We start from the raw sequence: 20,941 nt of genomic DNA on the forward strand, positions 1-20,941 counted from the left end.
CCTTCCATATTGCCAGAAACGTACGGCAAAAAATAACTGAACAGAACAAAGGATACAACAGTGAACCAAATAGATAAGGTGAACTCTTCAGAAGTTTTGTTGAAGCGGCAGATTGATTTTGAGTCAAAGCGGCAGATTGATTTTGACGATATCTTTTATAATCGATTCAACAGAAAAAGATGAGAGAACGTGTTCTAACTTTATGTTATCACCAAAAAGTGTGGTGTCGACATCATAGACTTTGTCATTGAAATTTGATGCAAAGAAATTATTGAAACATTCGGGTACTTCATTTTCGTCAATTGCTTTACTATTGAAAAACATGTGATTAGGAATTGGGGAATCCTTCAAGCTATTCAAAAGAGCGAGACATTGGTTTGTAGTTAAAGTTAATGATCCATTGACGAAGACAACTTTATCGAGCTCTATTGATCGAGTGTAATCTTCCTCCAGAGACTTAAGCTGCTGCAGGTTCAGACGCGAGGGATTTTTCGAACACTTTCGTTTTGCAGTATTTAATTTGTTCAAACAATGTATCGTATGTGAGCTATAATAAAAAGGTGAGACCATCCGTATCTTACGCTTCCTAGGAATACAGGTGTCAATACTCCATGCCAAAACGGAATAAAAATCATCAACATTCTCTCCACAAGGGTAATTATTAAAATTTAAGGATCTCCAAGTTGTTTCGAAGTTGATATGATGCTGATAATTTGAGAGAATACTGGAAAAATTCCACGGCGCATGATTTGTTCAAGGCATTGCAGTAATTCAAAAGGATAGGTAGATGATCACTCAGACCTGTTCTGTCCTTAATCGATAACCCATGAATATTGTCATCATTTGGAACAATGTTGTCAAGTATATTTCCATGAAAATGTGTTTTTCCAGAAGTAATGAGCAGTGAGGCCCAGTGAACCAAAGTAATCAACAAAAACCATTTCACGACAGGTTGGACTATACATTGTAGACCAGCCAGTGTCAGGAAAATTAAAATCACCCATAATAGATAAGGTAAGTGTAAACACATCAGGAATGTACATATGGGTAGCTTGTTTTATAGTCTTATCACAGAACTCTTTGAAAGAATCGAACGGAACATTGTACGGGCTGGATACTGGGGGTAGATAACAAAGAATGAAAATAGCAATCCTGGTTGAATTTATTCTTATTAGAAAAGCAGTCGCAAAATCAATCTAAACCAATATGAAGGTCGAGAAAAGCTAGTTCACAATTTTTTCGACAGATGGCAATGATACCTCCATGGGGTGCATCTTAACGATCTTTTTCAGATAAAACTCTAAAACCACCAAACAGGGAGGAAAAATAGTCATTGAATAGTGGAGATAATCATGTTTCAGTAATTAGTGCAATATCAATTCGATAGAAATCCAACAAGTAGACTAAATCTACAAGTTTGTCTTGAGTATTCATTCCACGAATATTAAACAGGAGCATGTTGTAGTTAGTTAGTCAATCAGGCTTGGAAGATATTTGGCTAGCAAGAGAACTAAGTAATTCATCGGCAGAAAGTTGGTCGTTAAATAATTTCCCATCATAGAAGAGTTGCAAGTTACGGATACGCATGCGGTTTCGTTCCAAGCCTTTGTTGATTAGGTTATATCTAAGTCCAAGAAGTGCTTTCTCCTTTTATCGGTCAAGTCAATTCATCTTTGGTTTTACAAACACGCCAGTGCCTTTCAACATATAGGCATTTGCCATCAAGAGTCGTTTGTCGTAAACAGAGTTCAATTTAATTTCAATCGGCCGCGGTTTAGCTGCGGGATCGGGTCTCTTTTTACCAAGTCTGGAAGAGTTGACCACAATATTAGGGGAAATTTGTATGGAGTTCAAAATTTCAGATGTCTCATGTTCTGTTGCATTGTCAAGATTTCCTTCTTTCACGTTGTAAAGCACGACAGTTTGCGATGCAGCAACATTGTAGTCGTGTTCATCCAGTGACTTTTTAACAACATCACTCCAGCAGGAGGACGAAGTGAAAGTCGAAGTGTAATTGTTTTGATTGGGCGAAGAAGATCTCAAACAGGCCTTGACCTCATCCAGTTTAGAATCGATGGAAGAAGAAAGAGAATTCGATGACTTAGCTTGTTTCAAGTGTTCCACTGTATCCTTGAGAAGAAACACAAGCCACTCCTTGGTCAGCTTCCCCGTCAAGCCTCGAAACTGCTCAGGATCCGCCGACAGCAGCTTGTTCACACTGGGGTAGTAATCCTTACCACCGACACTTGATGTTGAAGTTGACCTCGCTTTCGATTGATCGTCAGGCATAACGAATTTGAAACTAATTAATTCGAGAATGTTCAGACGGAGTTTTTGGAAAAATCAGCTATCAGTGAAACCTATCTGAGGCTTCGTATGGTAATGTAGGGAATAATCTCGTATAATATCTTCCGCCGGAATCTGAAATCCCCGGTAACTCGGGCTACCCAAACAAAGTCCGGCCTCTGATGCCACAGTAAATAACAACAATCAAGAGCTGAAACAGAATTAAATCGCCTCCCGGGTGCAATTGGAGACTATTTAAAAAGTTTATCACAACAATTAGGCTAAATTAGGTTATGCCGGTATGAGCAGACTTTGGATACCGACGACAGCTATTATGCCTGTCGTCATTTAAGCTTATGCTCAGCTGCAGCAAGGCCAGATTTCTATTCACGTCGGTTATAGAGTGAATTGTCAGTTTCTTTGAGGTGAATTTGCTTTCTGGAGGGACTCTTAAAGATTCCATCTTAAAGTGCACACTAAGTCATCTATTTAACTTTTGAACGATTTCAATAAAAATACTTACATTACTTGTACATTGATTTCCGAAAAATGAAGTATTGTATATGTCTGGAATAACGAAAGGCGGTCTCAATCTTTGCAGTTACCTAGGCGGGCATCAGAAAGTAAGGGCAGGAAACGATACCTCAACTGAACTCTGTGTTCATAATGGGGTGCAGCAGGTATCTTTACTGGGTCCACTTCTTTTCCTGGATTTCTTTAATGAATTATCTGACAGTGTCATGCTGATTAGCTATGGTTACGCCATCAATTTCAATCTCATTGACTCAAAAAAAAACAACTGACTTAAGAATTTGGCGCGCGGCGAAAAAACTACATGTCCTTAATCCTCTGTAAAAAAAAACAGAAACTCATTCACTAGCTCTCTAGTGCCAATTATTAGCTATGCTATTCATTTTGAAAGCCTAAGTCCCACAAACTCAAAAACGTCCAGGAGTTAGGTGGATTTTCAGCACCAACGATCAAAGTTACTATAATAATCTGTTAAAATATGCCTTCCTACAGCTATCGCTTTACAAAGAACTTTTCTATTCTTCTTTTCTCCAAAACAATGCTTGGCAAAGTTCACCTTAAGTGGAAGGGCTATATCACAATAAAGACAAGAAGTCCACTTGAGCACAATTATCAGGAAACGTCAGTTATCACAGTTTCAGGTTGGAAAATGTTAATCTAACTTATGGAACAAAGCAGGTCAACTTGCAAATATCTTCAATTGTTTCTTCCAAATTGACGTAATATTTGTCGATCAATACCAGGACCAGCTTCTAATTTTCTAGCCATGGAATATTGTGCAAAAGTATTGCTTCGATGAAAAGATACTGAACACGTTATATGTGTGAAACCATTCAATGAAACGACGGAAATTAGTATAATTGCAAATTCCAGAGGGACATCCCTTAATCATGCGGACAAAAAATGGTAAAAACAAACACAGAATTGTAAATAGCACGCAGAAACATATTACATTGCACTGGTCACCTAGTGAAACTGGGAATTTGCAAAACTCTGATGCTCTCTATCCTAACGTAAGGCGTGTATCGTTTCGAGAATTTTCGAACTCACTTGGGTAATTCGTACTCAAACTACGCGATCTGTTGCCATTACCAATGTTCTTGCAATTGAATAATCTTTTAAACTTATCATCATTGCCAGAATAAGACAACCATCCTGACAAACAGCATGCAGAACGTCTGCGCGAGCAACGACACATGAATCTACCTCGACAGCCAACGCCGAATAAGCTCGAAGATAATTCTTCTTCAGAAAAAGTTGATTATCAAATCGACTTGACCCGCTCGTGAATGTTAATGTCGAAGTGGCTCGAAACGAAAAACTTCGAAAGCAATGTGGAAATTTGTGGAAACAAAGTTTTTCAAATGGAATTTAGCTCTCTCGCTGCCGACAGAATCGTGACAACTGGACAGTTCTACAAAAGCATAGGGGTGTAGGTGGAGAGGGATTTAGGTTGTCACGTGGTGTTGGTGAATGGGCACTATGTGGAACCAGGATTTCCCAAATTGCCTTTTCATCTTGAATATTACCAGCAGTTCCAAGTGACTATACATTACAAACTAAGCTACTGTTAAAGTCCAATGTTCGAAAACAGAAATCAGCTTAAAAAACAGAGGTGAATGATCGAAAAGAACGAAGTCGAACTTCAAGATAAAATCAATAGCCTAATGAAATTGGACATTATTTTAAAAATCAGAGTCAGCTCTACTTTAAGTGTCTGAGTAGGCGCGGGTAGGGCGAAGTAGGGGCAGGTGGGAGGTATAGAGGTTTGGTATAAAGTTATCGCAATTGTATTAGTTAATAGGATTTAGTAATGTGGTGTGTCATTTCATACAACTAGTCTTTTGTTCTTCTACGCGAGAATGTATTCCAATCCGCACAGGTTGCTTAATAACAACCAAAAAAGTACGGAAACGAAATACGCCATTTGGCATTCTTCGAGGTATTTAATAAGTTTATCACGACAATGGGAAGAGACCCTAACGTAATATCAAAAGCTGTTATTAGACCAACTATATATTGTTTACAAGTAGTGGAGACACTATAATCTGAAAAAAACTAGCATATCTTCGTTTTACTAAATAAAACTCAAATTCATTTAATTTCGGATTAACAAAGTGGAGAACCTGGGTGTAGGGGGAAATTTCCTAAAGATTGTAGCCAGTTACCTACCAAATAGAAAACAATACGTGAAAGTAAATGACTCGGAATCTGAAACTGTACCAGTAACCAGTGGTGTCCCCCAAGGATCTCTCCTAGGTCCCCTACTTTTCATAATATATATAAACGATCTTCCACAACAAACATCAAAATGCTCTGCGTTTGGATACGCAGATGATTTCAAGCTTGCATCAACAAATCCAGCAAATATACAAAGTGATCTGGAAAAAAATCGAAAAATGGTGCCATAACAACAAAATGCAACTCAATGAAAGCAAATGTCACATCCTACCGATTAAAGTAAACGAAAAAAACTGGCACTCCTTTATACTTAACTCTAAAACTCTCTCAAATAAAAGCGAGCAAAAAGATCTGGGTATAACTATGGCTATTAAGTTATCATGGAAAGCGAATATTAAGAAACGTTGTAGCAAAGCCTGGAAAGCGTTTTATTTCCTAAAACGAAACATATCAAACCTTGCATCGCAAACAACAAAACTCAATGCATATGTCGGCTACGTTATACCAGTCATAAGTTATGCCTCACAAGCATGGTTCCGAATAAGACCGAAAGCAAAGACATCGAGCGCATTCAAAGAAAAGCAACGTCGTGGATAATCAGTAACTGGGAAATTAGTTACAAGCAAAGACTGACCACACTGAAGTTGCTGCCATTGTCATATTACTTTGAATTGCATGATCTATTAATGCTCATCTCACTGCTTAAAGGATCTTACAATATAAAAATACCCATTCAAACAAACAATAATGAAGGGTTGTTAAGCACACGTCAAAACGAGCTAATAACAATTAATAAAACAAGAACAAGGAAGGCTGATGAAAACTTCTGGAAAAGAACCAGTTATTTACTAAATATAATACGAAAAGTAAGGAACTTCGAGTAAGGAACGTAATATCAAAAGCTGTTATTAGACCAACTATATATTGTTTACAAGTAGTGGAGACACTATAATCTGAAAAAAACTAGCATATCTTCGTTTTACTAAATAAAACTCAAATTCATTTAATTTCGGATTAACAAAGTGGAGAACCTGGGTGTAGGGGGAAATTTCCTAAAGATTTTAGCCAGTTACCTATCAAATAGAAAACAATACGTGAAAGTAAATGACTCGGAATCTGAAACTGTACCAGTAACCAGTGGTGTCCCCCAAGGATTTCTCCTAGGTCCCCTACTTTTCATAATATATATAAACGATCTTCCACAACAAACATCAAAATGCTCTGCGTTTGGATACGCAGATGATTTCAAGCTTGCATCAACAAATCCAGCAAATATACAAAGTGATCTGGAAAAAAATCGAAAAATGGTGCCATAACAACAAAATGCAACTCAATGAAAGCAAATGTCACATCCTACCGATTAAAGTAAACGAAAAAAACTGGCACTCCTTTATACTTAACTCTAAAACTCTCTCAAATAAAAGCGAGCAAAAAGATCTAGGTATAACTATGGCTATTAAGTTATCATGGAAAGCGAATATTAAGAAACGTTGTAGCAAAGCCTGGAAAGCGTTTTATTTCCTAAAACGAAACATATCAAACCTTGCATCGCAAACAACAAAACTCAATGCATATGTCGGCTACGTTATACCAGTCATAAGTTATGCCTCACAAGCATGGTTCCGAATAAGACCGAAAGCAAAGACATCGAGCGCATTCAAAGAAAAGCAACGTCGTGGATAATCAGTAACTGGGAAATTAGTTACAAGCAAAGACTGACCACACTGAAGTTGCTGCCATTGTCATATTACTTTGAATTGCATGATCTATTAATGCTCATCTCACTGCTTAAAGGATCTTACAATATAAAAATACCCATTCAAACAAACAATAATGAAGGGTTGTTAAGCACACGTCAAAACGAGCTAATAACAATTAATAAAACAAGAACAAGGAAGGCTGATGAAAACTTCTGGAAAAGAACCAGTTATTTACTAAATATAATACGAAAATAAAGGAACTTCGATCTCGATCAAATTGATAAGAAATATTTAACAAAAATATACTGGAACTACTTCTTCAAATGTTGTTCGGAAGTCAACTTATGTTCCTGGGCTTTCAACTGCAGCTGTGGACATTGTAACCCGGTGCAGAAGCTCAGCTCAGTCGTTATTTGAAGGGTGCAAACCCATGTGGAAAGACCCACAGAAGCCTAAACTCTCTCTCTCTCTCTAATACATCTTTTTCCCGTGGGCTATTGTGCTTTCTGATACACAGTAACGTGCTCTTTAACATCCCATAATTTGTAAATAGGGCTTACAAAACACTGTAGGCCGAAGCAGCATAGATCAAAATTAAATTTTCGGCGTAATACTACTCGAACTTCTGATCAAATTCCAAAACTACTTCCATTTGTCTCCTACACTCTCAATGGTAGCGCAAGGGTTTCATACTGGTCAGCCAATTACTGACATCATCGGGAAATTTTAATGCGCTGAAAATAGTAGTAAAATCTTCACGTGTTAAGGGTTGACAAAATTCTAGCTAACACTCCAGCGGCCAAGCATGAAGACGGAGGCCAAGCATGAAGAGGAAGTGAAATAATTTGAGTGAAAAGTATGGGATAAAACAAGGGATTCAACCACCAGTAAAATTTGTCCCTTTCTCCTAACGCTAATCGCGCATGTCGAATCGGGCCAAATTTTACTGTTTATTGAATCCCTTGTTTTATCTACTACTATATATTAGCTCTGAATTCAATAAAAAATCAATTAAAATCAAAAATAAAACAAAAAAAATCAAAAAATCAAAGCAAAATTTACATTTCACTCTTTAAGAGGGATTCACTCTTATTCGGAGTGATCCCCAGTAGAAAAGATTGCTCTTTTTCGCTCTTAAAGAGTGAATCCCTCTTTTTTGATATTTTTTAAATTTTTTTTATACTTTTTATTTCAAATTATCTATACTTTCCAATAAATTTATATTTTCTTTTATTTTTTCTATATTTATTCCATTATTAATAAGAAATGATACAAAATTATAGTATTTACATGAAAAACTATCAGCGAAACTGCTTCGCAGATCCTCTGTTTGGTTAATAACTAAAGGACTTACAGCTCTAGGACTTTGCCAACTAGGATTAATTGTTTTATCCGCGAAGCGGCTACACCGATCAGTTATATTTCTACTAAATCCTCTAGTCAATTCTATATCTGAATGTTGTTTCTTTACATGAGCCCGTATCCCATCATATCTCACAACAGAAGTACAATATGGAAAATTAACTTTAGCTGAAGTACAGCTTCTACATGTATACTTACCCTCATCAAAATTATTTAGTGGTTTTATTTAATTACACTTATTAAAACATCTAGTTAATACTTCTGAGCTGGGGTTAAGGTTAGGGTTAGGGATAAGGTTAGGGTTAGGGTTAGGATCTGAGTTAGAGTTATAGTCATATATAGAACCAGAACCAGAACTAGAGCTAGAACTGGGGTTAGAACCAGAACCAGAACTAGAACTAGAACTAGAACTAGGGTTAGGACTAGAGTTAGAATTAGGGTTAGAACTAGAACTAGGGTTAGAACTAGAATTAGAATTAGAATTAGAACTAGGGTTGGAACTAGAATTAGAACTAGAACTAGATTCATTTTATAAAGAACAACCCCATGGGGAAAATCATTAGCACAAATACCACTTAATTTTATATTACCACACATACATTTATCAGTTTTATCTTTATGAAATGATTCATAATTATATTTTAAAACAGCAATGTTTCCACATTTATAGTTACACTCTAAACATTGTAAAAGCATTTTTAATAGATAAAATTATCAGTGAACGAGCTTTGCTCGTGGTTCTCCAACGAACTTTGTTCGTGGTTTACCAAACTGCTCAACGGAGTTGTTTTGCAAATTCGCAGATAATATTAGCTATGCTGTAGAATCGGTGTACAAATTTTGTTGATAATATTTAGCCATGATTTCAATTAAATCTTTAGTATTATCTTTCGATGTGATACACTTTGTTAAATATTTATTTCGTAAAGTATTGAGTGTATTAGTCTTACATCTCTTATCTAAAATCAAATCAAGGTCTAAGTCTTTTTTATCTTTAACAAAATTTATAATCTCTTCTCTAAATTCTTCATCATTTATATATAGTTTGTTTAAAAACCTTCCTCCCTTTCTATTCAAAATTCCCATCACTTCAATGACGAAGTCACAGTTACACTGATTAGTATACGAACTTTGTTCGTGGTTTACCAAACTGCTTCCTTGATCAGTATAACTGCTTCCCTGATCTATATATTCCTCTTGGATCATGGAACCTGCTTCGCAGATCGAAGAATTGGGGTAACCACTTCGTGGATCGGACTTTGTCCATGTTTCACCTTCCAACTCTTCTCCATATTCAACATTAACTAATGTATTTACTCTACTCAACATTGTACTTGCTCCCATTGCTACAGTTCTAACATTTCTTGATATTGAATCAGGATAAAAACAATTAAATGTAAATAAACCTGTGCCTATAATTCCATCAATATTTGATAACATTTTCATACCATTTCCCTTAACCATTTCTTTAGTTAGAACATCATTCTGAATTTTAATATTATTTAAAGTAAGAAGTATTTTAAAATAAAACTGATAATTATCATGATTAATAACATTTCTATCTGTTGCATTAACCATTAGTGGTTTCATATACGCTATAAGTTTATTTATATCTTCTCTTTCTAAATCATTTTTTAAACTAAGAGCTTTTAAATCAAGGAAACCAACTCTTGAAACATATATCATTGCTATTACTACTAATAATAATAAAAGTATTTTCCTTTTTATTATATTTAATTATACCATAACGAAGTTCATCTGACATTCCATCTGTACAATTATAATAGTTACTTTTCAATTCACTAATTATTTTATTGAAGTCATGTTCACATTTATCTATCTCATTAAAGTTTTTGAATAGGTCAGGTCCATTATAAGTTGTTAAATGAATACTATCACAACTCATTCTTGCTGTATTAATTATTTGAGCTGGTTTATGACACATTACAATCATTTGAATATTATAATATCTACCTTCAGTAAAAAATAACCTATATCCTTTTTTAACCTATCACCCATATCATCAAGTACTATTACACAATTTTAAAATTTATGCATATTATTTTTTGTGATCATATTTATATCACATTTATTAAACCCAGTATAAAACTTATTAGACTCAGGATCTATCCATTCTCTGTCATCTTTGCACACTATAACAATGGACCTTTGATCTTGATCTTGATCAGTGAAACTGCTTCGCAGATCTTGAACTTGATCTTGAACTTGAACTTGATCTCGAACTTGATCTTGATCTTGATCTTGAAATTGATCTCGAACTTGATCTTGATCTTGATCTTGATCTTGGTTTTGGACTGAGTATAACTTTAAATATTGTCTAATAAAATAGGTTTTGCCTGTACCAGTTCTACCATAAACAATAGTATGTAATGGTGACTTTTCATATTCAAAACTAACTAGACTCCTATTCATAAATCCACCAAAGCTTTCTTCTAGTTTTGTATATTTACTTGGTCTTGAATCATATATTATATAACAAATTCCAATAATAATAATAAAAATAAAAACTGCACTACCTGTTTCCATTTTTATATAATAAATATAGATTCGATTTAGATTTAGATTTAAACATAGACTTAGACTTAGATTTAATAAATTTATTATATAAAAATGCTCATACTAATTTTTGAGGAATTCAATAATAAATTTAATATTGATAGTAATGCTATGAGTGATATCAGAATAAAAGATATAGGTAAAGTTTTAAGTCTAACACCAATTGAGATTGTAATGAGAGATGATAAACCAGAAATGGTAAGTGAACCTAACTCTAACATTATTGTAACTCTACATCCAACTGAAGGTACACATTGGGTTTTAGTTATAAGAAGAGAAGGTGGTCCTGTGTATTACTTTGATAGTTTTGGTGTAGAAACTCCACAATTATTCCTAGAGGAATATGTTGATCTAGGCTCTAATGAGAGAATTCAACAATATTATGAATCTTATTGTGGGGCTTATTGTTTATACATGATCTATCTTATTGATAGAGGATTTAGAATTAAAAGTGCTTTGAATATTCTAGTTAATCAATGTAAATATGCAGGAATATATAATGAGTGTTCTTGTTTAAGTTGTAGTAGAGTTGGTGATAAAGATAAGGATAATAAAAATGATAAAGTTAATGATCTACGAAGTAGTTTTGCTAATAATGATAATGATAATGTTAATGATAAGGATAATGTCATTGATAATGATAATGATAATGATAATGATAATGATAATGATAATAATAATGATAATGATAATGATAATGATAATTTTATATATCTATTTGATGAAAAATATCAAATGAGTAAATCTAATAGGAATAGCAATAGTAATAGCATTAGTAATAGTCCTACTAATAATATCCATGAAGCGGTTTCACCGATATCTGTAAACATAAATGATGATCTATATTTATGGTTAAATGATGATGATATAATTACTGAAGCCGCATTCCCAGATAACTTTAGATGTATAATATCTGGTCCTAGTGAATGTGGTAAGACATTCTTATTTAAAAAACTAATTCTAGCTAGTATATACTTTGATTAGCTATACATCATTTGACCTACTGGTGATCAGTACCATGATATAGAAAAAATAAACCCAAAAGCAGATGTTGAATTTATTAAAGATATAAAAGATTTACCATCTCCTGATAAACTACCCAAAGACTTAAAGAAACTAATGATATTTGATGATGTTAGAGCCAAAGAACCAGTTATTAATGAATACTTTTGTAGAGGTAGACATAATAACTGTAATATGATATATCTTAATCAAAACCTGTTCTCTCTGGATAGGCAGAGTGTTAGAGAGAACTGTAATCTATTTATTTTATTTGAACAGAGGTAAAGTCCTCATATCTATATATCAAGATTTCTTTAATAATGTTGAACTTAGTTATAATGATTTTGCTAATATATGTAATAAGGTATGGAAAGAGCTTTATAATTTTATTGTCACTGATATAACTAAAAATGAAAATATTAATGGTAAGTAAGAATTAATTGGGATCGGAGAGTTTTGTAATTTAGTTTAAGTTTAAGTATCAGGAAACCTGCTTCGCAGATAAGTGTAAGTCTAAGTACAAATCTAAGTATCGGGAACCTCCTTCGCAGATAAGTCTAAGTACAAATATCAGGGAACCTGCTTCGTAGATAAGTGTAAGTACAAGTATCGGGGAACCTGCTTCGCAGATAAGTGTAAGTGTAAATCAGATCAACGAAGTTGTTAACACAGACGTAAAGTAAAACTTAATACATCACCATTAAAGTCCATAGGTCTTCCATGCTCATCTTTAATATGAAATTCAATATATTCCATTATATCTTTAGTTACATTTTGATACAAGATATTAGTTGGTATAATATTTATCAAGTAACCTGGTGGTTCAGTTAGATTAAAAGTATATAGTATGTCTGTATCTTTACCATTATCCTTAGCTCCAGATTTCACATCATTACAATGAATGTTAATAGTACTAAAACCCACAATATCATTAATTTTCTGAGATTTATATCTACTTTTTTTTAAAAAATTTTTTCTAAATCCTAATAATGAGGCTAGTGAGTTTGTTATATCAAAGCTGAGTGCTCCTTGTTTTATTTCCATTAAACATTTCATCGTATTCTTATCAGGTTCTATAATAACATTATCATCAGTTTCTTCTTTTATTAATTCTGCTATGTCAGTTAACTCATATGCTCCCGGTGTAATATTTGAATATAGCAACGGGATTCCTTTATAATTATAATTAAGTATAGATGTAATGTTTGGGCTTGAGGTAGAGATAGGGTTAAGGTTAGGGTCAGAGCTAAGAGCCCGAGGTAGAGCTTCATCATCTTCTATAACAGTACTAGCATATAAGAATTGATTAATTCTCCTATTCGCATTAAACACCGAATTAAAAACAGATAATCTAATTAAACCTAATTTTATTGTATTAAGTATAGGTTCACTAAAGTTAAACTTTTCTGTTGGTTTTATCATTATAAAGTTAGGTGTATACTCTTCTTTTGTTTTAGTTAAAGCTTCTTGTATATTTTGTAGTTCATATAAAATCAAATTGTCTGTCATTTATTATCTAATAAATATGGATTTTAATTTGGATACAACTTATGGTTATAATAATGATATACACAAAAGTAAGATAAGAAAATATAAACCTAATAATCTAGCAACAATGAATACGGTTAATACCAATATTAATATCATACTCAATAGAGCAGAGAATCACTTAAATTTGCGTGATTCATATCTAGAGATAGAGTTTGTTGTATCAGATGATGCTGGTGGTGTATTTGCTAATGATGCTAATATCAGATTAGTTAATTATGGTATAATGGCATTGTTTAGTTCAATTAAGCTTGAAACTAGAGGTGGTAGGACTATTGAATATATAGATCATTGTCATCCTAATCTATTGATGTATAAGTTATTAACTAGTACTGATGATGAATATGAGAGTGGTTTTGTTAGAAATCAGTGTAATAGAGACAGTCAACTTAAAGGTGACCATATTGCTGCACATCGATGATTATATAATGTATATGATGATTAAGATGAGTGATCTGTTTGGTTTCGTAAATGATTTAGAAAAGATTATATATGGTTTAGGATTTAAACTAATATTAAAAATGAATAATAATGATAGAGCTCTATATAGAGTTAATGCTGATCCTGGTGCATTTGCCAATGATGGTAATATAGAAATTAGAGATATATCATGGTGTGTACCTAGAATTGATCCTAGTAATGATAATAGAATTATTGTGCAGAAAGGATTAAATAAAAAGAATAATGTAGACTTTAGTTATTATGAAAGAAAGACATTTTACAAGAATGTACCCAATGCTACTAACTTCTTGTTTGATCTAGGTATGGAAAGTGGTATGGAAAGACCGCAATATATAATAGTTGGTTTAGAAAATAATAATGTTAATGAACAAACTCATGATGCAAGTACGTTTGATGTAATGAATCATAGCTAAAGTTATTAAAAATTGTAAATCATCGCAATAAAGTGATAATTTAAATTCATTAATAGCACCAACAAATCGTTAAGTTTAAAACTGAGGTAGAATTGCTTTGCTAATCCACAACATAAAATATATGACCTTTTGCATGACAAAATGAGCGAAGAATGGTTAAATCAGACTGATTAAAAATTAATCATTTAACTTCTCTTTACTGTTTGTAACAATCGTTTGACTAATGCAATTGCAGGGAGATCATTTGCAGGTGCAATGATTATGTTGACATTTCTAATGTCAATTTTAATTTTATTACCAATTACTTATCTATATTGTTCTAATCGTGTTTTTCTAGTTATTCATTTTTGTTGTTGTTGTTGTGAATTTACGACTGCTTGTCGAGGGGTCGTTCTGACCCTTGAGTCTTGCTTTCAAAGAATTGTCCGTAAAATACTGCATCGGTGACAATCGCAACACAGTTGCCGCCACGTGCAGATATTTTGAGAGTTGAACGATTTATTAACAAACTTCCTCATCAAGTTTAGTATTCGGTTTTTCAGTCCACGCAGTTCCATAAAAATTATTTCATTGTCGTTTCGGCTTGCTAGTCTGCAATTTGTGAAAACAAATTCATTTCGCGCCTTTTCGAGCCTTACTTTTCAGAGCGTGTACAATTCTGTGGATCTTCCTCGAACCTGTTTATTTCAGGTACTTCAATATCGTCTCTTCCTTCTTGAGTAAGCTTTGAGAGAGTGAGATCCTTCATCTGCATGTACATTGGTAATGGCAAGATATTCAAAAGCCTCAGATGATTCTCGTAGGGCTCGTTTCGTCCTGTTATCCACCTCACATTTTTCCGCTGTAGTTTTTCAAGATTGCCTAATTCAGATTTTGAGGGCGTGGTACAGTAGCTTCCATATAACAAGACTGGCAGAACCAGCGATTTGTATAATCCCAGTTTCATGAAGGGCTTTGCGGCATAGGCGACGTTCCTCATCAAATAATGGACTCTGTTTACTTTATTGAGTCTAGCATTTATATGAGCCGACCAAGTCAGTTTCTTACTGACGTTTATAGCAAGGTCCTTGACTGCTTGCAGGGAGTTTAAATTTTGATTTAAGAGTTCTGGCCCTTAAGAGTTCTGGTCAAAATCCTTTTCTGGCCCTCTTATGTTTAGTATTTCACACTTGTCGACTGCAAGTTGCATTTTGTTTGTCGCTGCCCCGTTTTGTACTGCATTTATGTCCTCCTGGAATTTGGTGTCACTGTATCCTATTGAGAGAATCTTCAAGTCATCGGCAAACAGGTATGGATTGCTAAACCTTAGGACATCTGATAGGTAGTTGATGAGTATACAGAACAGAAGGTGTCCAAGAAGAGATCCTTGGTGTACACCAATTGTGATTTCTAAAATCCTGGAGCTTGTGTTATCAGCTCTGACGAATTGTCTTCTATTGTGGAAATAGTAAACCAAAACTTCGAGGAAGCATCCGTGCACACCAATTTGACCGACTTTGATGAGTAATTATTTATGCGGTACTTTGTCGAAAGCTTTGAAGAAGTTAGAGTGGAAGGTAACTATATTGTCACTTGTGTTCTTGTCCATTGCCTCGTAAATATTTTTCAGGAAGGAAAGCATATTTGTAGTTACAGATCTACCTCGAACAAAACCATGCTGATGCTTGCTCAAGTGTTTTTCAAAGTGTTCATATAGTCGCTCGTACATCCAATTTTCGAAAAATTTACTGTCGATATTCAGTAGAGAAACCGGACGATAATTCGTGACCAGCTTCCTGTCGCTTTTATAAATAGGGGTGACTGATGCAATTTTCCCTTGGTCGGGAATTTTTCTCAAGCGCTTTTTGTTCTTAAAGACTAGGTATAAGACATCAGTCATTGGTTTCACTGTTTTTTGGTAGAAGATAGGGGGGTACCCGTTTGGTGGGCATCTGGTCTTAGTGATGTCGAGCTCCGATTGTAATCGATTAATTTTTTTGCTTTGATATACCGAAGTTTGTTAAAGTCGGGTTCATAGAATTGATGTCTTCTATGCTAAAGGAATGTTTAGGAGTGTAGACAGAATGAGAGAAGTTGTTTAATAGGTTCACTTTATCTTCAATGTTGGATGCTGATCTTCCACCTTTGGTTAGAACTTTTGGGAGGTTTGGTGACTTATTAAGACTTTCGAGATGTTTGAAGATCACATTTGTGTCTCTGGTTCTCATTATTTTGTCTTGACAATTACACCGATCTATTTCTGCGGCCTCTGTCACAACGTTTTGAAATTTCCTTACAATGTTTTTGCGATATGACGTTGGTTTGTTCGCTACTAGTTTACGGTGAGTGTTCAACTTCTTCATCAAATTGGACGTACTTGGTGTAATCCAAGGTGGTAGAGATTGCCTATGCCTGGTCCTATAGGGAATCGTTGCTTGTGCTACCTTGTAGAAAAAGTCGTACATCTCTTCGCACATGTTGTTTATGTTTGTATGTTGGTGTAACACACTGGTTTGAAGTCAGCAATTTTGATCATTTCGCCTACTTCCGAGTAATCGGCTCTTCCAAAACTTCGAAAAGTTCTCAAAGTTGGTTTCATTTCTGTATGAGGGCACTCAACTAGAAGACTGATTGCCTTTTGATCTGAGCAGTTAAATGTTCTTGTGAATTCTTTGTCAAGAGCGGAGTGCATGTAACAATTTCGATTGAAAGCAACGTCCAGTATGTTGTTTTCGCGGGTGTTAAAACCAACATTTTGAAGAAAATAGTTGTTTCCAAAGAGTTCTTGTACTTGCTGTTCGTCAATGTCCTCACTTGAGAAGTTTTGCCAGTTTGTGTTCGGAAAGTTAAGATCTCCACAGATTATTGCTGTGCTGTTTTTTGGTAGGGCTGACAGAAGTGCTCCAAAGTCCTCTTGTTTATATCTGTACCAACTTCCTTTCGGGGGTTGTAGAACACAGAAACAAAAAAACTGAGTTTGTTAATTTCTAGTCTGCAGGTGAGTGAACAGTCGTGTTGGTCAGTAATAAGTTGTTTAGATGCTAGGATATTTTTGATGGCGATCTTTGCCCCTCCGTAAGTGCTGTTTTCCGCATCTTGTTTTCTGTCTGATCTATATATGGTGTAGTTGTCTAAGAGTAGTTCAGATGATGAAATTTTTTCGTTTTACCATGTTTCGCAAGCACAATTAATGTTATAGTCATTGAGCATTACTGCATTAGCAAAGTTCGATCTTTTTTCCAGGCTTGCTAGGCTTCTTGTATTGATTAGAAGAATTTTGATGAAACTTGGTCACCGTCCTTCATGGTTATCTCCTAGATCTACTTTTTGCCATCATTGAACAACTCGAGGTTTCAGTTTCAGTTTATCGCGGGGAATATTTTCCTCAGGTAGTTCTCTTCGTTTTTTGAGACACAAATTATCTTTGATTGCGTCTTTTTTTGACAAGGCTGGTAAATTGAACACATCTTTCTCAGTTAGAACGGTTCGTTTTTCTTGAAACTCTTTCGCTAAAACTAATCTGGAATCGTTCAGTCGGAAGCGTCAGAAGTAGTGTCCGTGTTTTTTCCTGGTGTTGCTGAATTTACCCAGTCGTTTTAGCTCCGTTATTTGGGTTGTGACTCCTATTCGGTTTAACACATCGTTAAATTCATTCGTAGTGGGGAGAAAATTCTTGGCTTTAGCTTTGTCGGGGTCTTCTGGAAACCCTTGTATTCGAATGTTTTTTCTCATATTGTGATCCAAATCAAGCGGCTCTTTGGAGTGTGCTTTGGATGTAGCAACTACCTTTCTTGGCTGGACTGCAACAGCCGCCGCATAGCTCTTATCTACTTTTTTGCATGTAGTTTTAATGGCATTATTCACTATTGTATCAACGACTGCTGTTATTCTCTCTTCCATTGTCTGCAATTTTTTGTTGATCTCCTGCGTTTCTGTTTCAATCTTTTCATTCATCTTGTCAATTGTTCGACATTTTATAAAGTTGTCTTTTTCATTATTATTCAGACATTTTACACCGAGAAGCATTGCCAGTTGAACCTCTTCTTTGAGACCATTAACTGCAACTTGCGTAAGTCCAGTACAACTTGGCTCAAAGTGCCTGTGAACATTAGAGGCGACGCATATGTATCTTGGCGATGTTTGATTTATCACTTTTTTTCACGTATTGCAACTTTTTGTCATTGTTAAGGAGGGAAAAATAAAACGAGACTCAAGGAACAGAAAGAGAGATAATGATAGGAGTCTTGACAACTAAATCCAGTTTCCTAACAACAGAAGAAGAGTCGATACAAAGTTTTGTTCGAAGCCTGGACATTTAAATCCAGTCTTTTCACAAAAACTTACTATAAATTATTCAATGTCCTGAGGTTTCTTCCAGTTTCTGTTGTTTCGCTTTTCGTTGTTGCTTGTTCGGCTTCTTTCGTTTCTTTAAGAGTCTATAGAGGTCGATACCGTTATTGATAACAATTTCGAGACTATGAATTTCTAAGGAATGTTGTAGGTGAAGCTCGTTTTACTCGTTGGTCTGTGAGCTGTCTTTTCGTTCACTGTTAGATACGAGATCCTTGACTACGTTGACCACCGGTATGTTCAGTGTTTTCAGCTCTGACTACATGCCGGGTACAACCTCTCGCTTGCAATACACAACACCTACTATTTGTTTCAAAGCCCGTAATTGAAACCTTTGATGATGTCCGTAATCGAAATCTTTGATGATGTTCTGTAGCGATTTTTTTGGGTTTCGTGCAAGTGGACGTAGACAAATACCAGTGTCACTCTAGACGTTTGCTGATAGTGTCTGCTTTTAATGTAGTTGAGGGTCTCTTGTTTGTAGAGCGTGCTCTAACGAACTTGCTCCAATAATAATAGCAACCATCAGAAAGATAAGGGGGCCACCTCGGCTGCCCCGTAAATCATGTTAATCTGAAACTATTCAATTTAAAGGCGTCAGATTTTCAAAAGCCTACATTTTTGTGTATGTAGGCTTCTGAAAATTTCACCTCTTTCGGACCACTTGTCTTCTCAAATACCTCAACTTTTGCATATTTGCAGAAGAGATCAATAAATGCTAGAAAAAATGTCTTGGTTCATTTTGCTATTAATTGCGCCACCAAGGTCAAATTGGATCTTATCTTCTGCTTTGAATCTAAACAATGTTCAGGAGGTTTCTCTTCGGATTTTAGTGTGACGGAGTTTAGATATTATCTATGTTTGTACCGGGTTTAGAGAGGGCTGCTTTTTTGGTGTTTTACATATGTTCGGCCAAAAGCATATTAACCATGGAAAATCATACCACATCCACCAGGACGCGTCAGGTGCAACGATTCCACGACGGCTACTCGGATTGATTAATTTTTCATTTACGCATGCATACCCTGAACGTGCATGTAGACCACGCCAAAAGAAGTGAAAATACGCATTAAAGTCAGCCTCGTTCAACGTTTTGGAAGGCGCGTCTCGTTATTCCTTGAGGACCACGTCTTTGGAGATGAGCACTACCAAGAACAATTTTGTGAACAATTGTGTGAGATTGTTTTCAAAAACTTCCTCATGTGAAAGTTCAGTTGATGGTGATGAACGGATATCCTCGGTTGACATCCTAACTGCATTTTTATTTGAGTTGGGTATTGAATGAAAGGTAACGCGATTGGTGTTCCAGGGGGTTTGATGTCTCGTCAAGGAATTGTCTCGCTCATTATTAAATTTATTGAAGATTGAAGTCGCGCAGCATTCGCAGGTTTATTTACAAGCAATTGTGTTGTACCAGAGGTTAAAACAGAAAGCAATGTGGATTTGTTTACTTTACAAGCATTCGTGGCGCGAAAAGAATATTCACTATTTACCTAATTAATTCGCTGTGATTGACACTTTTTGAGATTTTGTGAAATTTTTGCAACTGCAACACGAAAACTGTTTGTTGTTGCAACCGCAAACTCCCCGTTATTTTCGTTAATAACTTTTGCATTTGAATTTGGTGGGCGCGAACTGTAATTCTACTGGTTCCATTTCAGCACCCGTAATGTGATGAAAGTAAAAATCAAATGTTCTTTAAACGATCCACCTAACGTGTTTTCCCATTTTTTGAAAAAGTTTTATTTGAACAAGGTTTTTTTCCCTTTAGAGAATAATGCACGAGGATCTGCATTGAAAAAGAAGTACTTTCCCGAGAGATCAATCTTTAAAAACTCTATAGACAAAATCACTCCCTCAATTTCTAATTCAATAACGCTAAATCGTTCTTCGTTTTTTTAAGGAAATGTGATGCTAAAAATACAGTACTCCAACAAGCAATTGAACGTTTTTCTAGTGAGGCTTCAAAACCAAAACGAGATGCATCCTTTTGATTGCGAATTTCCAAGTTTAGATTATCTTTTGTTTTCTGTTGCTACTTGCTTTTTGATAATCGGGAAATGCGCCTCAATTTTCTGATAAAATACAATTTTAGTTTTTCTGCACAATATCGGACAAAAAGTAATGGGTAACCGGTGTGACATAATTGTTACAAATTAAGTATGAAATTATCCAGACAGTGAACTGAACCCAAGAAAGATCTTAAATGTTTAAGGTAGATAGGGGCTGTTAGTTTGGGTATTACGGATGCTGTTAATATCTAAAGAATTTTACCTGATTGTCTTAATTTATGCCCTAAACTCAATTCCTTTGTAGGCAAAATGACAATTAGGTAGATTTATTCAAAAATTATCATCATCAAGTTTCTTTAAGACGTATATGGAATAACTTTAATCGCTCTTTCTGTGAAGCTAGACTAACAATAACAAAAACGTCTAGGAGAAGTGAGTATTATGGAGACCGATTTGTGTGTAATTCATTACTTTTAGGAACACCGCTGGCTTGTCAGTTAAACCATAAAAACCAATTATATTTCTGTAAGTTCCAGTA

The 20,941-nt window shown here is 35.0% G+C and overlaps 3 protein-coding genes across 3 annotated transcripts in view; 1 reads left to right on the forward strand and 2 right to left on the reverse strand.

The window, feature by feature from the left end:
• Nucleotides 1-4,777, reverse strand: part of LOC142344910 (serine/arginine-rich splicing factor 4-like) — an 87,619-nt gene extending 82,842 nt beyond the window's left edge. The window contains exon 1 of the mRNA XM_075396969.1: nucleotides 4,761-4,777. The gene's annotated coding sequence lies outside the window, so the exon portion shown is untranslated. The remainder of the gene's footprint in view (nucleotides 1-4,760) is intronic.
• Nucleotides 1-20,941, forward strand: part of LOC142344913 (26S proteasome non-ATPase regulatory subunit 1-like) — a 628,982-nt gene that overhangs the window by 380,313 nt on the left and 227,728 nt on the right. The gene's annotated exons all lie outside the window — the stretch shown is intronic.
• LOC142344911 (uncharacterized) overlaps nucleotides 1-20,941 on the reverse strand; it is an 81,113-nt gene that overhangs the window by 4,436 nt on the left and 55,736 nt on the right. The gene's annotated exons all lie outside the window — the stretch shown is intronic.

This window comes from Convolutriloba macropyga, chromosome 8 (genome assembly GCF_964194025.1).
Source record: "Convolutriloba macropyga chromosome 8, txConMacr16.3, whole genome shotgun sequence".
Taxonomy (NCBI): domain Eukaryota; kingdom Metazoa; phylum Xenacoelomorpha; order Acoela; family Convolutidae; genus Convolutriloba; species Convolutriloba macropyga.